This window comes from Theropithecus gelada, chromosome 13 (genome assembly GCF_003255815.1).
Source record: "Theropithecus gelada isolate Dixy chromosome 13, Tgel_1.0, whole genome shotgun sequence".
In the NCBI taxonomy this organism is placed as follows: domain Eukaryota; kingdom Metazoa; phylum Chordata; class Mammalia; order Primates; family Cercopithecidae; genus Theropithecus; species Theropithecus gelada.
Window position 1 is genome coordinate 5,107,093 of NC_037681.1, and position 18,908 is coordinate 5,126,000.

Here is an 18,908-nt window from a genome sequence, read left to right on the forward strand (position 1 = left end):
GCCGGGCGGCGAGAGACGCGGCCGGATGGCTCTTCGAGTGTCTGCAGGAGGGGGAGGCGGCCCACGGGACCAACGAGGGCCACCAGCGCCTCAGCTCCCGGCCCAGTGCGGGTCGCGGTTTTTCCTGCCAGAGGCCCGCCGCCTGAGGAGTTCCAGACGCACCAAGCAAACGGGCCCCAAAACCATTAGCTGAGGCGGGCAGGGGTGGGATAACAAAGAACAAGGCGACTGTAGAGTCCTTAACATTTTTTGTTAAAACCTTTGTTCTTGCAATAATAGGGAAATGCGGTTTATCCTTCACAGTTGTAGCAGGTATCTGTTTTTGTAACGTTTAGTGCTCAGAATCGTGTTTTAAGGAAAACAGCTTGCCCATGCAATTTTTTTTTATATTTAGTGCTAAATTTACCCATTATTACTTGAAATAGGAATAGCTATTGAAATAATTATATAAACGTTGCTTTATTTCCTAATAATATTAACGTAAAATGTATGCGAGTATTTTATAAATAACCATTAGGCATGCTTTTTTTGGCGGGGGGGGGGGGGGGGGGGAGATGGAGTCTCGCTTTGTCACCCAGGCTGGAGTGTGGTGTTGGCGTTCTCCCCTCATTGCAACCTCTGCCTCCTGGGTTCAAGCAATTTTCCTGCCTGAGCCTCCGTGGTAGCTGGGGCTACAGGCACGCGCCACCACGACTGGCTAATTTTTGTATTTTTAGTAGAGATGAGGTTTCCCTGTTTTGTCCAGGCTGGTCTCGAACTCCTGACCTCAGGTGATCTGCCCGCCTGGGTCTCTCAAAGTGCTGGGGTTACAGCCGTGAGCCACTGCGCACGGCTATGCATGACTTTTTTTTTTTACACTTATGAACGTGACCTTAAAAAATTTTTAAATGACAAGTCAGTGTTTTGGCCCATTTAATATATTAAATGTCCTGAAGGAAAGTTCCTTGCTTTATACTACAGTAGACTTAATGATTAATCCAAATATCTGACTGAATTTGTCTTTCTTTAATAATGCATTCTACTAATGCATAAATGGAATGCATTCAGAAACAATTGCAATGAGTGGATTAAATTAGAAATGTAAAGTTTTTGATATTAACACATACATTGAAAATAAAGGCCAGACATGGTGGCTCACGCCTGTAATCCCAGCACTTTGGGAGACCGAGGTGGGCGGATCACCTGAGGTTGGGAGTTCGAGACCCCCTTGACCAACATCAAGAAACCCCGTCTCTACTAAAAATACAAAATTAGCCGGGCTTGATGGTGCACGCCTGTAATCCCAGCTAATCGGGAGACTGAGGCAAGAGAATCGCTTGAACCCGGGAGGAGGAGGTTGCAGTGAGCCGAGGTCTAGTCATTGCGCTCCAGCAACAAGAGTGAAACTCCGTCTTTAAAAAAAAAAAAAAAAAAAAAAAAAAGTCGCATTTTGTTTTTTTCTTTTTTATTTTTTTTTAGTTGAATACAGCCAGTGACAGGACCTGTACTTACAGCCACATTTTGCCATAATACATTTCTAGGAAGCTTTCGAAAGATAGATCTGAAGAAACTATATTAGCATTTGGAGTTACATTAAAATCTCAGGACTTCAGTTTTATTGTAACTGTTTTAGTTAATTTAGGCCTTTCTGCAGCTAATTTGGGTAGCCGATTTCTTGAAGTTATCCAAAGGCCCTTGTGGTAAACAGTTGCTGTTCTTTCTTGCACTTCTGTTTTCCCTGTCCCCTGTATCTGGAGGTCTGAGAATTTCTTTCAAACTTTCATTAAGGTGTTTGGTTTGTGATGGTGTAGGACAGTGCAGTTCTCTATGGATGAAAAGCCTCCTTTTCTAACTGCTGGCATGTGCCACTTAAGAAGTTTGATGATAAAATTTGTCATCAGGCCTTGGTCTTTTTCTCTAGGTAACGAAGGGGAGGTGTGTGTGGGTGAGCTTTGAGGGGCAGTGCTCCTTTGAGGCTATGGGTTTTTAGAATCTAGAAGTGCTTAGACATCTGTGACACCCTGTCTTTAATTGCCTCAGTTAAGGAGCAATGTAGATATCAAATAGATTACACTAATTAATTTTAAACCTAACGGATTTTACCTAATAATGACATATGGATCATGAGAACTACAGAATTCTTGTTACTTAATGACCTTGTCAAAACCTCAGCAAAGAGAGACCACCAGACTGTAGTGAGGCTTGTAGCAGCAAAAGGTGTTCCTAGGATGACTGCAGATCTCTCCCCAGGCCTCTCGGTTAAATGTCTCCCAGAGAAAACTCAATACTGCCCACCTGGCCATAGGCCCTTGACCCCCTTTCTTGGAGCATTTACAAAAAAAGAGCTTACAATTGTGAGTCCTTCCTCTGTCCCCTTGACATGTATGTGTTCTCTCCTACAATTCAGGAGTATCTAAGGACCTGAAAGCCATTCCTTTGAAGTTTAATCATCTGGAAGGTTACTGTCTCCCATTCTTGGTGGGAGGGTAGAATCCTGACTTCAGTGATAATCGCCGGCTAGCTGACACAGCTGGTCTAATCACTTTTATACTGACTGACTTTGAAATTTTTTGCATGCATTCCGGCTCTTTCACCCTCCCCTATTCTCTCTGTAAGCTGCTCAATTACCTCTACATTGAAATGGAACGCTGCTCTTTCCCCTCCTGTTAGTAATTACTGAATAAAATTGTTTTTCACCACTTTAATGTCCAGTTTTATTTATCTTTGACAACCTTCCCCACCCCCTACGCACACAAAAATTGTAATGGACCTAAAGGTACCAACACTTAATTTTGCTAAATAAATTAAACATATTAAGCATCTTATGGTTATTTCATGAAAGACATTTTAACATCAAAAAAGTAGAAAGGATATCATTATTTTTGTTTCTTGGTTTTTGTTGTTGTTGTTTGTGTTTTTTTTGAGACAGAGTTTCACGTCGTCACCGGCTGGAGTGTAGTGGCACCATCTCAGCTCACTGCAACCTCCGCCTTCTGGGTTCAAGCAGTTCTCATGCCTCAGCCTCTGAGTAGTAGCTAGGATTACAGGCACGCACCATCATGCTCGCTAATTTTCGTATTTTTAATAGAGATGGTGGTTTCTGCCATGTTGGCCAAGCTGATTTCTATCTCCTGACCTTGAGTGATTCATCCGCCTCGGCCTCCCAAAGTGCTGGGATTACAGACATGAGCCACTGTGCCTGGCCAAGGATATACTTTAAAAAGCCAATTAATCTACTTTGAATTCCTTTACATTTAGTGTAAGAAAAATTCCTTTTATTGCCCGCGTTTTGTCCCAGATGGTAAGAATAAGCCCTGGTATCCCAAGGCTCCCAATATGGGCACAAATTACAGTGCAACAAAGTGACACAGGAGCTGCGGACCACTAGACAGTCAGGACTGGTCAGGCTTGGGACAAAGACATCTCCTGGGTGATCATCCTAGCTGGAGGATTAGGGGGCCTTTTCCCCATCCTTCCTGGTAGCTTATACAAACCCTAAATGTGTATGTGGCCCTAGGCAGGGGGAGGGAGCCCCAGTTACAACTATTTTCTGCCTACCTACCAAAATAGGGGCTTAGAGGCAGAATTAATTTGGCAGGAATAATTCCCTATACAGTACACATTGAGGTTACGAATGAATACTTGCGTTATTCACTGGAAAGTTTTTTAACACACACACATACCCTAAAAATACAAGCATCTGAACAGTAGCCATGTCTTTGAAAAAGTGCTTTTATTTTATTTTAAAATAGAGTCTCACTCTGTCACCCAGGCGGAGTGCAGTGGCATGATCTCGGCTCACTGCAACCTCCACCTCCTGAGCTCAAGTGATTCTTCTGTCTCAGCCTCCTGAGTAGCTGGGCCTACAGGCGTACACCACCACACCCGGCTAATTTTTGTATTTTGTAGAGACGGGGTTTCACCATGTTGGCCAGGCTGGTCTCTAACTCCTGACCTCAGATGATCCACCCGCTTGGGCCTTCCAAAGTGCTGGGATTACAGGTGTGAACCACAGCACCTGGCCTGAAAAAGTATTTTTAAAATGTTGCCTCCAATTCTTTTGTAGCTCGTAAGCACGATGATTAGATTTTCAAAAGCACGTGTGAGATGTGCCTCCTCAAGCCTTGTTATGACCTCAGCACATCCAGATGTGCTGGAGTGCAGTGGCACAACTATAGTGTTTAGTGGTCTGTGACACCTTGTCTTTAATTGCCTCAGTTAAGGAGGAGTGTATGTATCGCCGATATCACACTAGATAATACAAGAACTAGAACTGCAGCCTTCTACCTCAGCCACCACCATCACCCACTGTCCACATCCCCCACACACCCCCACCGCCACAAGTAGCTGGGACCACTGGTACACTCTATCACATCTGGCTTATTTTTTGTAGAGACGAGGTCTTACTCTGTGCCCAGGCTGGCTAATTTATTTGTATATTTGTAGAGGCAGGGTCTCGCTGTGTTATTTAGGACTCATTTCTCTTAATACAATTTTGTAAGTTTTTCCTATGTCTTTATTTTTGTAGAGACAGGGGTTCACTGTGTTGCCCGGGCTGGTCTTGAACTCCCAGCCTCAAGCAATCCTCCAGCCTCAGTCGTCCAAAGTTCTAGCAATACAGGATTGAGCCACCATACATGGCCTTAAGTTTTAATATAGAGTTTAGAAGTAGTCATTTAGAATTTATAATTTGATACAACATTTAGAGTTATCAAGTTCTGTAAAGAAAATGAGATTTTTATCAGCATTGCCTTGAATCGACAGACCAATTTTGAAAGAACTGACAATTGCTTAGTTATGTCTTACATTTTATGAATATGTAATATCTCTCCATTTATTTGGACTCCTACCTCTTAATACAATGTTGAAATTTTTCCTATGTGTCTTTCATTTATATAAATATCTTGCATCTTTTATAGATTTATTCTTAAGTATTTTGTATTTGTATTTGTTTTCTGTTGCTGCATAACAAGTTACCACACACCTAGTGTTTTATTTCTTCCTTTCCAATCCTTAGACTCCAGTTTCTTTTTCTGCCCTGGCTAGGATCTCCAGCACTAGGACATTCAATCCTGTGTTAAATAGAAATGGATTTATTGGATATCCTTGTCTTGTTTCCCCAGATGACTATAAAGTTTTCCCATTTAGGATGATATCTGGAGATTTTATATACAGTTGTCCCTCAGCATACATGGGGGATTGGTACCAAGACCCCTGCATATAACAAAATCCACGCATATTATATGAAACTCTATTGGCAACTCTACTATATGAAAAGTGGGTCCTTTATATATGCTGCTTTCTGCACCCCTATGATACTCCCAAGTCTGGTTGAAACAAATTCTCATATAAGTGAATCTTTGGTTTTTTTCCCCTAAGAATTTCACCTTTTACTGTAGGTCATAATTTTTCACTCTTATTTTTATTGTCTCTTTCATCAATTTTCACTCAATCATATTATATCTTTATTCCTGCTTTCTTTTTGGTTATTTTATTTTTAACTTCTTCTTTCATTAATTTTGATGCATCTTTTCTATTATAAGTATTTATGGCTATAAATTTCTCTTGAAGAACTCCTTTAGCTGAATCCTGTAAGTTTTAACATGTGGTATTTTTATTTTCATTCAGTTATTTTACAATTTTTATTATAATTTATTCTTTAACCTATGAGTTACTTAGAAGTGTTTTTAACTTCTAGCTTCACTGCCATGAGGTCATAAGTTTTGGTCTGTATAACACCCATTCTTTACAATTTTGGGGTTTTGTGTATAAGATTCATTTTTGTAAATGTTCCATTTGGGCTTTAAAAATGTAAATTCTCTCATTGTTAAATGCAGAACTCTATATATGTCCAGTAGGTCAAGATTATTCACTGTAAAGTTCTTATTTTCTATATCCTTGCAGATTTTTCTTCGTCTGTTTGATAAAACAATCAAGTAAAGTAATTTAAATCCCTCACAATGATGTATATCTCCACTTCTTTTACAGTTATATCACATAGTCTTCGTTTATTACAAGGACATTGTACATAGTGTCTAAAGTTGTTTTCCCTTCCTAGTAAGTTATTTAGTAACTTTCTCCTTTTCTAATGATGCTGTTTTTCCTAAAGTCTTTTAAATCTTTTTTTAATATTCATATAGCTATAAAATCTTTCTTAGTTTCTGTCTAATGAGCCTTTTTTTTTTTTTTTCCATTGTTCTTTCAGCATTTCACAAGCTGAAGGCTCTGTACTACCCTGATTTTTGTCTGGAGGACACCAATATAAAATGTGGGTCACTGTCTGTCCAAGGCAGTGGTAAGGGAAACAAGGGTACAATTGGAACTGTTTCTTTTCTAATTTCTCCTCTCACAACCTTCCCAAGCTGCTTCCTGCCCCAGGCCCAAGACACCAACTGTTATGGTTTGAGTGTGACCCCCAAAATTCATGTGTTGGGAACTTAATCCTCAATGCAACAGTATTGAAAGGCGGGCCAAATGGGAGGTGCAGAGGTCATGAGGGGTTTGCCCTCATGAATGGATTCATGCTGCCAAAAAAAAAGGCTTGCAGGAGTTGTTTCTCTCTCTTCTGCAGTTGCACCATGTGAGGACATGGTGCTCTTCCCTTTCTTGCCCTTCCGTCTTCCACCAGTGGGGACACAACAAGAAGGCCCTCACCAGGCCACATGGCAGTGCCTTGATCTTGGACTTCCCAGCCTCCAGAACTGTTGTTCAGAATTGTTGTTTCTAAGTCAACTAGTCTCAGGTATTTTGTTATAGCAGCACAAAACATACTAAGACACCAACCCATAGACATCAGTTTAAAACAGCACCTAGTCCCACAGACTCCACCATCACTATTGCATCTCCAGACATTTTTCACAAATTTCTCTGTTACTTGTTACTTTGTTAACACTTTATCATATTTATTACACTATTAGCTATCTATTCTTTTCTTTATCCATCCATCAGCCGATTGTATCTTTAGACACAGTTCAAAGTAAGTTGCAGACTTCACCGGTTTTAGCCTGTTTGGGCCACCATAACAAATTTTCATAGACTGGTGGTTTATAAACAACAGAAATTTATTTCTCACAGTTCTTGAGGCTAGAAAGTACAAGATCGAGGTGCCAGAAGATTTGGTCTGCTTCCTGATTCACAGATGGCTGTCTTCTCACTGTGTCTTCACATGGTGGAATCGGCAAGGGAACCCTCTGGGTTCTCTTTTATGGGGCACTAATCTCATTCAAGAGGGCTCCAACCTCATGACCTAATCACCACCCAGAGGCCTCATCTTCAAATACCATCACATTGGGGATTACGTTTCAACGTATGGAATTTCAAATTTTCAACATAAATTTGGGGGGAACACAAACATTCCATTTATAGCACCTTCTGAACACTTCAGCATACAAATTATTAATTAGAATGTAATATTTTTTACACTACCATTTTAAGGTAAATTTTACATACACTGAGGTACAGAATCTTGAGAAAACAATTTGATGAGTTCTGAAAAATGCAGGAAATACATACACCTGCGTCACCCAAATCTTTATGAAAACATAAAACATGACTATACCCTAGAAATTTCCCTCTGCTCCTGCCCATTCAATCCTCATCTGCATCCAGAGGCAACCATTCCTCTGACTTTTTTCACTATAAATTAGTTTTGCCTGCTTTAAAACATGGTTATGATTTATAAATAGAATAAATGCTGTTTTGTATAAGGCTTTTTTCACTCAGAAAAATGACTTTCTTCATTTATTTTTTATGCTAAAAATTGCCTTTTTTTCAGTTTTTGTATCTCTTGCTTTTTCAAAATCTTAGAGGGAAAACATTCAGTCATATGAAGTATGCTATTAGCCATAGTTTTTGACATGCCCTTATCAGATGGAGGAAATCTATTTTTTTGTTTTGGAGGGGTTTTTTTGTTATTTATTATTGATTTCTTTTTTAATTCCACCATAGTTAGACAACATACTTATATTATTTCAATTCTATTACATTTGTTGAGGTTTATCTATTAAGGAAATCTTTCTGTTAAGGAAACCTATCTATTCCTAATTTGCTGAATTGATGTTGGATATTGTCAAATAATTTTCTGCATCAGTTGATGAAATCATGTAGATTTTCTTGTTTTGACTCATAACATGTTGGATTGTACTGATTGATTTTCAAGTAACAAACCACCTTATATTTCTGATATGAACTCCACTTAGTTGTTGCATATTATTCTTTTTATATTGTTGGATTTGATTTTAAACAGTTAAGGATTTAAAAATCTATGTTCAAGAGGGATATTGGTCTGCAGTTTTCTTTCTTTGTTTTTGACTGTTTTGGAATTGGGTTAATGCATGCCTAATAAAATAATTTGGGAAGTATTCCTTTCTTTTCTGTTTTCTGCATGACAGCATATAAAACTGGTATTTCTTCCTTAAATGTTTGGTAGAATTCTCCAGAAAAACCATCTGGGGCTTGAGATTTCTTATTTTAGAAGGTTTTAAGATATGAATTTAATTTATTCAATAGTTATTGTTCTGTTAGATTGTATACTTTACCTTAGATGAGTTTACATGGTTTGTAGTTTGTGAGGATTTGGCCTTTTAATCTAAGAGTGTTTCATAAAATTGACTTACGGTTTTTGTTTTTGTTTTTTTTATCAGTACAGTCTGTACTGAAATATCCTCTTTCATATCTGATTGGTAATTTGTATCTTTTCTCCTTTTTCTTTTTCAGTTTTGCTAGTGATTTATCAATTATCTGTTCAAATCATTAGATTTTGGTTTAACTATCATTTTTCTGCTCTTACCTTTCATTGATTTCTGCCTTTATCTTTAATGTATCATTCTTTCTGCTTGTTTTTTCTAATTTCTGAAGGTAGAAGTTTATTTATTTGAGATCTTTAAGTATTCAGAGCTCTAAAATTCCTATAAACACTGCTTTAGCAGTATCTCACAAATTTTGCTATGTTGCATTTTCACATTCATTCAGCTCAAAATATTTTTTTTTTCTTTCTTTCTTTCTTTTTCTTTCTTTCTTTCTTTCTCGCTATCTTGCTTTCTTAACTTTTTTTTTTTTTTTTTTTTGAGACGGGGTCTTGTTCTTTCTCCCAGTGTGGAGTACAGTGGCGCAATCTCGGCTCACTGCAACTTCCTCCTCCCTGGTTCAAGCGATTCTCCTGCCTCAGCCTCCCAAGTACCTGGGATTACAGGCACGTGCCACCACATCCAGCTAATTTTTGGTAAAGACAGGGTTTCACCATATTGGCCAGGCTGGTCTCAAACTCCTGACCTCAAGTGATCCACCCGCCTTAGCCTCCCAAAGTGCTGGGATTACAGGTGTGAGCCACCACACCTGGCCTCAGTTCAAGGTATTTTCTAATTCACTTCGTGATTTCTCCTTTGACCTATGGAATTTTTAGAGGTATGTTGTTTAATTTCTAAGTATTTGGAGATGGTTGTTGTTGTTGTTATTTATTATTGATTTCTTATTCAATTCCATTATGGTTAGCGAATATACTCTGTATTATTTCAATACTATTACATTTGTTAAAGTTTATTTTATAACCCAGTTTATGATTTATCTTGGTGAATTTTCCATGTGCTTTGGATATTGTGCACACCTATTTAGGACCATTATGACTTTATGGTGAATTTACCTTTTTGTAGTTACATAACATCTATATTTATCTCTGCTAATTTTTTACTCTAAGGTCCACTTTGATACAGTCACTTTGGCTTTCTTTGGTTTAGTGTTTCTTAGTATGTACTTTGCCAACCTTTATTTTTAACTTACCCATATCATGTTTAAAGTGAGTTTCTTGCCAGGGGTGGTGGTTCACACCTGTAATCCTAGCACTTTGGGAGGTTGAGGTGGGAGGATCACTTGAGCTCAGGAGTTCGAGACCAGCCTGGTTAATATGGTGAAACCTCATCTCTACTAAAAATACAAAACTTAGGCGGGCATGGCGGAGTGCGCCTGAAATCCCAGCTACTCAGGAGGCTGAAACAGGAGAATCCCTTGAACTTGAGAGGTAGAGGTTGCAGTGAGCTGAAATTGTGCCACTGCACTCCAGCCTGGGTGACAAGAGCGAAACTCCATCTCAAAAAATAAATAAATAAAATAAAATAAAGTAAAATAAAATGAGTTTCTTGTGGAGAACACATAGCTGGATCATATTTATCCATTCTGACAACCCCTTTGTTTTATTTGGTAAATTTATCCCACTTGCATTCAATGTACTTATTAATATGTTTGATTTTAAGTCTATCTTTAACATTTTTTCTATTCATTCTCTTGGTGCTCTTCTATTTTTTTTCTTTTCTGCTTTAACATTTTGGGATATTCCATATTTGATTTATTTATTGTGTCTTTGAATATTCATTGAGTTTTTAATTTTAGTTTTTATATTTTTCAGTTCTCAAAATTCCATTTGGTTCTTCATGTCTTCTCTTTTTTTACTGAGATGCTCTACTTTTTCCATTTGTTTCAAGGGCATTTAGTGTAGCATTTTTATAAAGAGCTGTTTCAAAGTCTGTCAGATAATTCCAACATATAAGTCATCACAGCTTTGGCATTTGTTGATTGTCTTTTCCCAGGCAATTTGAGATTTTCCTGGTTCTTCGTATGCCAAATATGTTTGAATTGTATCCTGGAGATTAGGAATGATAATATGCTATAAAGCCTCTGGATCTTAGTTAAATCTTATGCAGAATGTTTATGTTTTTGTTTTTATAGGTAATAGACCTGGTTAGGTTCAAGCCTCGATTTCTACCCACTGCGATTCCAGTGCCTGTTCAACTGAATGCCTTTGCAATGCTATTTGAATCTTAGATCTGTACTACCAGGGACCAGTCAGGACATGGATGAATTATGTCTATTCAACTCTCAAAAGTCTTTGGCATGCCAACTATGATCACATCCATGCATGCACAACTCAGTGGTAAGCCCAGGGGTTCAGAAATTTATGATGTCACTTTTCTAGGCCCCTTCTTCATTATGGTCTCCTAGAAATTTTTCAGGTCCCTGGAGCTTTAGTTTTTGGTTGTCCAACCAGAAAGCTTGAGCTTCAGTTAGCCCCACCTCTGCACACGTTTGCAATTGTACCTATGTCTGGGCTTGGTGGCAGGAGGACCACAGAAAAAAGAAAATTAAAAACTTAACACTAGTCTCTACTAAAAAATACAAAAAACTAGCCAGGCGAGGTGGTGGGCGCCTGTAGTCCCAGCTAGTTGGGAGGCTGAGGCAGGAGAATGGCGTAAACCCAGGAGGCAGAGCTTGCAGTGAGTGGAGGTCCGGCCACTGCACTCCAGCCTAGGCGACAGAGCGAGACTCCGTCTCAAAAAAAAAAAAAAAAAAAAAAAAAAAAAAAAAAAAAACCACCTTAACACTATTTCAGTGGTACTTTGAATTCTCATCTTCATCACCAATACACCTCCTTTAATTATTTTCTAGAGTCTTCAAACAATTCCATGCATCCTATCTAGGTAAACCTATATTCAGGGGATATAGTGTGCCTTTACTATGTTACCCAGAACCAGAAATCCCAATATATATAAATTTTAACCACCAAATACCTTAGTAATATTGTTCTACTCACTAAATATTTACTTAGAATGATCAGTTTCTTCATTCTGCATTTTTTTCTTATAACTCAAACCTTTCACCTAAGATTTGCTGCTATCAAATTCATTCTTTCTAATTTCTAAATTTATTTAGAATTCTCCTAATTTGCTCATAGTAACCTCTCTGTTTTTGTTTTCCTAAATATATCTTATAGATCACCTCCATTTTTGAATAATATAGTTTCAAGGTATAGAATTCTAGTTCGCAAGTTTTATTTTCTTTCAATTTATTGAAGATACAATTTTATTGTCTTTTGGATTCCCTTGTTGCTGCTGTGAAGACAGCTGGCAGTCTAATTGTCATTATTCTGAAGGTAAACTTTTAAAACTTTTCTGTGGCTATTTTACATATTTTCTCTGCTTTTCTGTAGTTTCAGTATGGTGTGTCTTAGTCCGGATTTCTTTTAATTATCCTGCCTAGTATTTGTTTAATGTATTGATCTGTAAATTGGTGAATTTCAACAATTTGGAAAAGTCTCAGCCTTTTCTTTTCTTTCTTTCTTTTTTTTTTTCTTTTTTTTTCTTTTTTTTTTTTTTTGAGACAGAGTCTTGCTCTGTCACCCAGGCTGCAGTGTAGTGGCACAATCTTGGCTCACTGCAACCTCCACCTCCTGGGTTCAAGTGATTCTCCTGCCTCAGCCTCCCAAGTAGCTGGAATTACAGGTGTGAGCCCCCACGCCTGGCTATTTTGTATTTTTAGTAGAGACAGTGTTTCACCATGTTGGCCAGGCTGGTCTTGAACTCCTGACCTCAAGAGATCCACCCGTGTCAGTCTCCCAAAGTGCTGGGAATACAGGCATGAACCACCACCTGGCCAGTCTTTTCTTTTCAAATATGTCCTCCTCCTCATTCTTTTTTTTTCTTCTCTTCTTATAATTATTATTAGTTATATGTTAGACATTTAAATCTATTATTTATATTTTTATAATAATATCTTCCGTAATTTCCCTTTTTTGGGGTGGCAGTCTCTCTATGATGCACTCTGGATAATTTCTTCTGACTTATCTTCCGGTTCACAATTTTCTTTTAAACCCTGTCTACTCTATTGATGCCATCTTATTACTGAAAGTCTAATCGGATAATCAGAATCACTAGAAGATAAATAGATAGATGACAGATGATAGCTAGCTAGATTTACAGGGATTTGACCTTATGCAATTGTGGGAGCTGTTTAAAACAGTCTGTAAAGATCTTGTCTGATATTGGAGCTTCAGAGCTACAAGGTGGGGCCAGGCACAGTGGCTTATGCCTGTAATCCCAGTACTTTGGGAGGATGAGGTAGGAGGATTGTTGAGACCAGGAGTTTGAAACCAGTCTGGGCAACACAGTGACAACCCCATGGGAATACAGTGAGCTATAATATTGCCACTGATGGAGCAAGACCTTGTCTAAAAAACTTTTAAAATCCGCAAGGCACATATTCAGGAAGGGAAGTTAGATGTAAAGTGGGGAGATTCAGGACAAACTAGAATCCCTGAGCATAAACCAGAACCTGTATTGGTGTCTTCGTCTGTTCTACTTCAATGATGTAGGTGTTGTGCAGGAGAATCTTGAGCCCTTTATCATGGAACTAAAGACATGCTTGGCCCAGAATTTAGAAAATCTGAAGGAAGATCTGGGGTGAGTTATATCAGGTCTTGTTGCTGTCCCATATTAACAAGGTAAACCAGTAAACAACAATGCGCATGAGTTGCAATAGCATCTTCTGCCCCTTCACTGACCTCCCGAATGTTAAAAGCAATATGGCTGCTGTTTTACTTCCACCTCCCAAATTTTATGCAAAATCTATCTTGTGGTTCACCCTAACTAGAAAAATGCAGGATAAGAATCCTGGAAAACATGGGTTAGCCTAGCTAAGATGACATGTTACAAGATCACCAAGTATACACTAAGATGACATGTTACAAAATCACCAAGTATACACTTTTTTTTTTTTTTTTTTTTAGACAGTCTTGCACTGTCACCAGGCTGGAGTGCAGTGGGGCGATCTCAGCTTACTGCAACCTCTGCCTCCCGGGTTCAAGCGATTCCCCTGCCTCAGCTTCCTGAGTAACTAGGACTACAGGAGCCTGCCACCATGCCTGGCTAATTTTTTGTATTTCAGTAGAGAGGGGGTTTCACCATGTTGGCCAGGATAGTCTCGATCTCCTGACCTCATGATCCGCCCACTTCAGCCTCCCAAAGTGCTGGGATTACAGGCGTGAGCCACTGTGCCTGGCCCAAGTATACACTTTTTAACTAGGTGCCTATAAATGTCTCTTTAACCCATATTTAGTTTTCAGATAAAAGCAATAGCAAAGTCATGCCTCAGCCTAACATGGTGCAACAATCCCCCATTCAACCAAAAACATGCTACCCATTTTCCCAAGAAAGGATAAAACGTACCTTTTTCACTTTTGGGTGATGTTCATTCTTCTTTGAATTCTTCTTTTAGCTCAGTCACATTCCTCCTTTTATATCCTATAACTTAAATGAGATATAAAGTTAACTACTATTAACATATTTTGTGTCCGATGGTAGGGGAATAGTAGAAGGGAAAATTTTAAATATATATGTGTGTGTGTGTGTGTGTGTCTATGTGTGTGTATTTCTACACCCATATTTCCACAAATTTATATCAAATTAAGAATGATATATTCATAAATATTGCAATCATTTTTGCTACTGGTCATGTAGTTGGGAAGCAGCATCATTCGTTTGGGGTAATTCCTGAGGTTCATTGTCTCATGCCAAGGAAATCAAGGATGCAGACACACAAGGACTGAGTTTAAGAGCAGAAGTTTAATAGGTGAAAGAAAGAGAAAAGCTGCCTTGTGCAGAGGAAGGGGTCCCCAAAATTTCCAGGTTCAGGGAGAGATGTGGGTGGTTTTATAGATGAGCTTGAGGAGGTGGTATCTGATTTACACAGGGTACAAAGGATTGGTCGGACCAGGTGTGCCATTTACATGGTGCTTGAAGAAGCTAGCAACCTCATCCTAATGTTTGATTATGCAGATGGGTTTGCTGCGTGACTGGTGCCATGTTGCCTGTTCCCTGACTATACATGTGGTGACAAAGAAAAGGAAAGATGCAGCCTCCATGTTGGATATGCCTGGCTCCTAGGTAACCCTTTTCTATTGGCACAGCTGTCGGCATTTACCTCTGCAAGGTTCTAGCTTGCTTTCCTATGTCTGCTGCTTGATTTTTCAGGCTGCTCTTTGTTAGAAAAGAAATGATTTTGGAGCTGCTTTTTTATTAAAAGGGAAACCTTACTGAGGACTCTCTTACCCTCATTTACAGCCTAAACAATTTCTTTTAAGCTCCTGTATCAGTTGCAGCTGATATTTGTACAACCACCTTCTGCTCCTACCCTTTGCCATGTTCTCTTTGCTCTCCCAAGCTGGTCTTGACTCCTTGCTGGGTGTGAGGCAGGAGAATAGGGTCTGGAGGCAGGGAACTTAAGGCCAATTCGTGCTGAATCAAGGAAAAACACCAAGGGTCTGGGGGCAGGGAATCTGAGGCCAATTCATGCTGACTTCCCAAAGCTGGATCAAAAGGAAAACACCTGGGTCTGGGGGAAGGGACCCTAAGGCCAATTACTGTAAATATCCTAAAGCTGAACCAAAAGGAACCCTGCCCCGCCCCCGCATCTCCTCACACCAGAGTAGCAAAGGATCAAAGGCTACTCTCCCTACAACTCTCTCCCCTCTACCACATCTCAGATGGAAAAGGAAAGTGCCCTGGATTGGCCGAGGGCCTAGTAGGGACTATCGCTTCATTTGCATAGGGTGCCAATACACCTCAGCCTTTGATTAGCCAGAGACCATATCCTTCATCTATAGGCACCTCAAAAGGAGTAATTAAAACCCAGAAAACTTTGCAACTGGGCCCTTGAGCTGCTTGCTCTGGCCCATTCCCACGCTGGGGAATGCTTTCTCGCTTTTATGCATTCCTGCTTTTGCTGCTTCGTTCCTGTGTTTCATTCCTTTGTTACTTTGTGAGTTTTGTCTAATTCTTTGTTGAAAATACCAAGGACCACCACAACTTACACTCAAGTACCCTCCTTCCGATAACAGGTGGTTTGCCTGAAGGGTTTGGGGCACTTTCAGCGCTGCCTGTGGTGGTGTTGTTTTCTATTAACTTCAATCATGGAACGTAGGATTACTTAGTCCCCTGCCCGAGAAATCACCTGCATTCTAGACATACTCTTCCTTAACTTCACTGTGTAGTCAGGATAACTTGTTAGTTAGGATTAATCACCCCTGCCAATACAATAAGCCCCTTTTTTACCTGTTAATTCCCTGGCATGAGGAGCCCGAGGTGGCCAAACGGCAGTCTCAACCTCAAGTTTAATGGACTCATTGTCATGCTCCTTGAGGCAAACATTCCTACTTTCGGGATTAACTCTACACCGGTGGTTCTCAAGTGAGGAAGATTTTGCTTCCCCAAGAGGACACTTGGTAATGTCTGGAGACATTTTGGGTTGCCACAACTGGGGAACAGCCGCTACTGACATCTAGCGGTAGAGGCCAGGGATGCTGCCAAGCGTCCTATAGTGCGCAAGACTGTTCCCAATTATCCAGGCCGAAATGACAATAATGTTGAGGTTGAAAAAGTCTGCTCTAAACCAGCAGAGCCCAAAGTTGTGGAGATAGGAAGCAAACATTATTCTAGGGCATCACTAGGAATAATACAGAGAGGATCTACTCCCACTTGCAAGCTTTGATTCCCAGACCCCATGTCTCCTGGCTATGGGAGAAACAGCACCACGTATTGGTGATTGCTGATTTATAGCACATACTCATGAGGTATTACACCTAGCTCATACTGGAACTGAGTTATCACAGGCCATTTCACCATTTTAACATGCCAGCTGCTTTATTTCATTTTGGTAAAAGAAATATAAAATTTGCCATTTCAACCTTTTTTTTTTTTTTTTTTTGAGAGGGACTCTCACGCTGTCTCACTCTGTCGCCCAGGCTGGAGTGCAATGGTGCCATCTCGGCTCACTACCGCCTACTCACCTCCACCTCTCAGGTTTAAGCGATTTTCCTGCCTCAGTCTCCCGAGTAGCTGGGATTACAAGCGCCTGCCACCCTGCCTGGCTAATTTTTGGATTGTTAGTAGAGATGAGGTTTCATCATGTTGGTCAGGCTGGTCTCGAACTCCTGACCTCAGATGATCCACCCACCTTGGCCTCCCAAAGTATTGGGATTACAGGAGTGAGCAACTATAGCCATTTTTAAGTGTGTAATTCAGTGACATTAGTTACATTCACATTGTTGTGCAACCATCACCATTATATATTTCCAAACTTTCCTATCACCTCAAACAGAAATTCTGTCACTTTTAAGCAACAATTCCCCATTTCACCTCCTCTCAGTCCCTGGTAACCTCTAATCTACTGTCTGTCTCTATACAATTCTCTATGCTACATATTTCGTATAAGTGGAATCATACAATATTTGTCCTTTTGTGCCTGACTTATTTAACTTAGCATACCATTTTCAAAGTTCAGCCAGGATACAAAATTCAGTTCTGACAGCATGTATCAGAGCATCATTCCTTTTTATGGATAAATAATATCCTATGTGTGTATCTCGTTTTATTTATCCATTAATCAGTGGATGCACACTTGGTTTGTTTCTACCTTTTGGCTATTGTGAATAATGCTGCAATTAACATGAATGTACAAATATATGTTTCAGTCCCTGTTTTCAATTCTTTTGGGTATATACCTAGGAGTGGAATTGCTGGGTCATATGATAATTTTATGTTTAGGCCAGCTGCTTTATAATAATAGGGAATTTCATTTATCTATTGCTATACAGGATAGCAAATTAGCCTAAAACTTTGTGGTTAAAAAAAAAAATCGATCTTCTTTATTATTATTATTTTTTTTGAGATGGAGTTTCACTCTTGTTGCCCATGGAGTGCAATGGCATGATCTAGGCTCACTGCAAACTCCGCCTCACAGGTTCAAGCGATTCTCCTGCCTCAGCCTCCCAAGTAGCTGGGACTACAGGCATGCGCCACCACGCCCAGCTAATTTTGTATTTCTAGTAGAGATGGGGTTTCACTGTGTTGGCCAGGCTGGTCTCAAACTCCTGACTTGAGGTGATCCACCTGCCTCAGCCTCCCAAAGTGCTGAGATAATTCAAGAGAATAAGGCAGAAACTACAATGTCTTCTTATGACCTCACAAATCATGCATCATCACTTTTGCCACATTGTATTTGTTAGAAATAAATCAGTAAACCCTATCCACATTAAAGAAGAGGGGACTAAGTCTCCACCTTTTGCAGGGAGAAGTGTTAAGGAATTTTTGAACACATTTTAATATGACCACACCATCCACTGATTTTGTTTTTTGTTTTTTTGGGTTTTTTTTAGACGGAGTCTCACTCTGTCGCCAGGCTGGAGTGCAGTGGCGCGATGTCGGCTCACTGCAACCTCCGCCTTCCAGGTTCAAGCGATTATCCTGCCTCAGACTCCCAAGTAGCTGGGACTACAGGTGCGCGCCATCCTGCCCAGCTAATTTTTGTATTTTTAGTACAGACGGGGTTTCACCATGTTGGCAGGACGGTCTCTGTATCTTGACCTCGTGATCCACCGACGTTGGCCTCCCAAAGTGCTGGGATTACAGGTGTGAGCCACTGCGCCCGGCCCCATCCACTGATTTTTTAAAATTTCAGGATTATATTTTTTATTTCTAGAAGGTCTACTTGGTTACTTCTCCCCAGTTCCTCTATGACATTTTTTGTAGTTTCTTTTTTATTAGTTAGATATTACCATATAGTAAACTACTTAAAAACTTAGTGACTTAAAACAGGAACCATTTATTTAGCTCACAATTAATGTGGGTTAGTCATTTGGACTGGGATCATCTGAGAGTCTTCAGTTCTCTGCAGGACTTCATCGTGTGTGCTCAGCTGTATGCTGCCTAGGAGGCTTTGCTTTTAGGGTTTTGCTAGCTGTTGACTGGGTGTTTTTGCTCTCCTCCATTTGCCTTATCTTCCACATGTCTCTCCCTTATCATCAGCAGGGTAGCCTGAACTTACTGTCCCGAAGAAAGCAGGCATAGAAGAGAGAGCAGACACATACAAAGCCTCTTGGGGCCTTGGCTTGGTATTGGCAGGCCACTTCTGCATTCTACTAGCTAAAACAAGCTGTTCTATCAGGCAAAGTCAACTTAGATTAAAGAGGAGGTGAAACAGATCCTACCTCTTTGTGGGAGGAGCTGCAAAGTCACACCGCAAAGGACATGGATACAGGAAAAGTTGGAGAATTTGGGGCCATTTTTGGCATCAATCTAACACAAACATATGTAGCCTTTTATATAGTCTTT

At 39.8% G+C, this 18,908-nt stretch overlaps 1 pseudogene; it reads left to right on the forward strand.

Moving 5' to 3' along the window:
* Positions 1-4,033: 4,033 nt before the first annotated feature.
* Positions 4,034-4,130, forward strand: LOC112605502 (annotated as a pseudogene).
* The last annotated feature ends 14,778 nt before the right edge of the window (positions 4,131-18,908 follow it).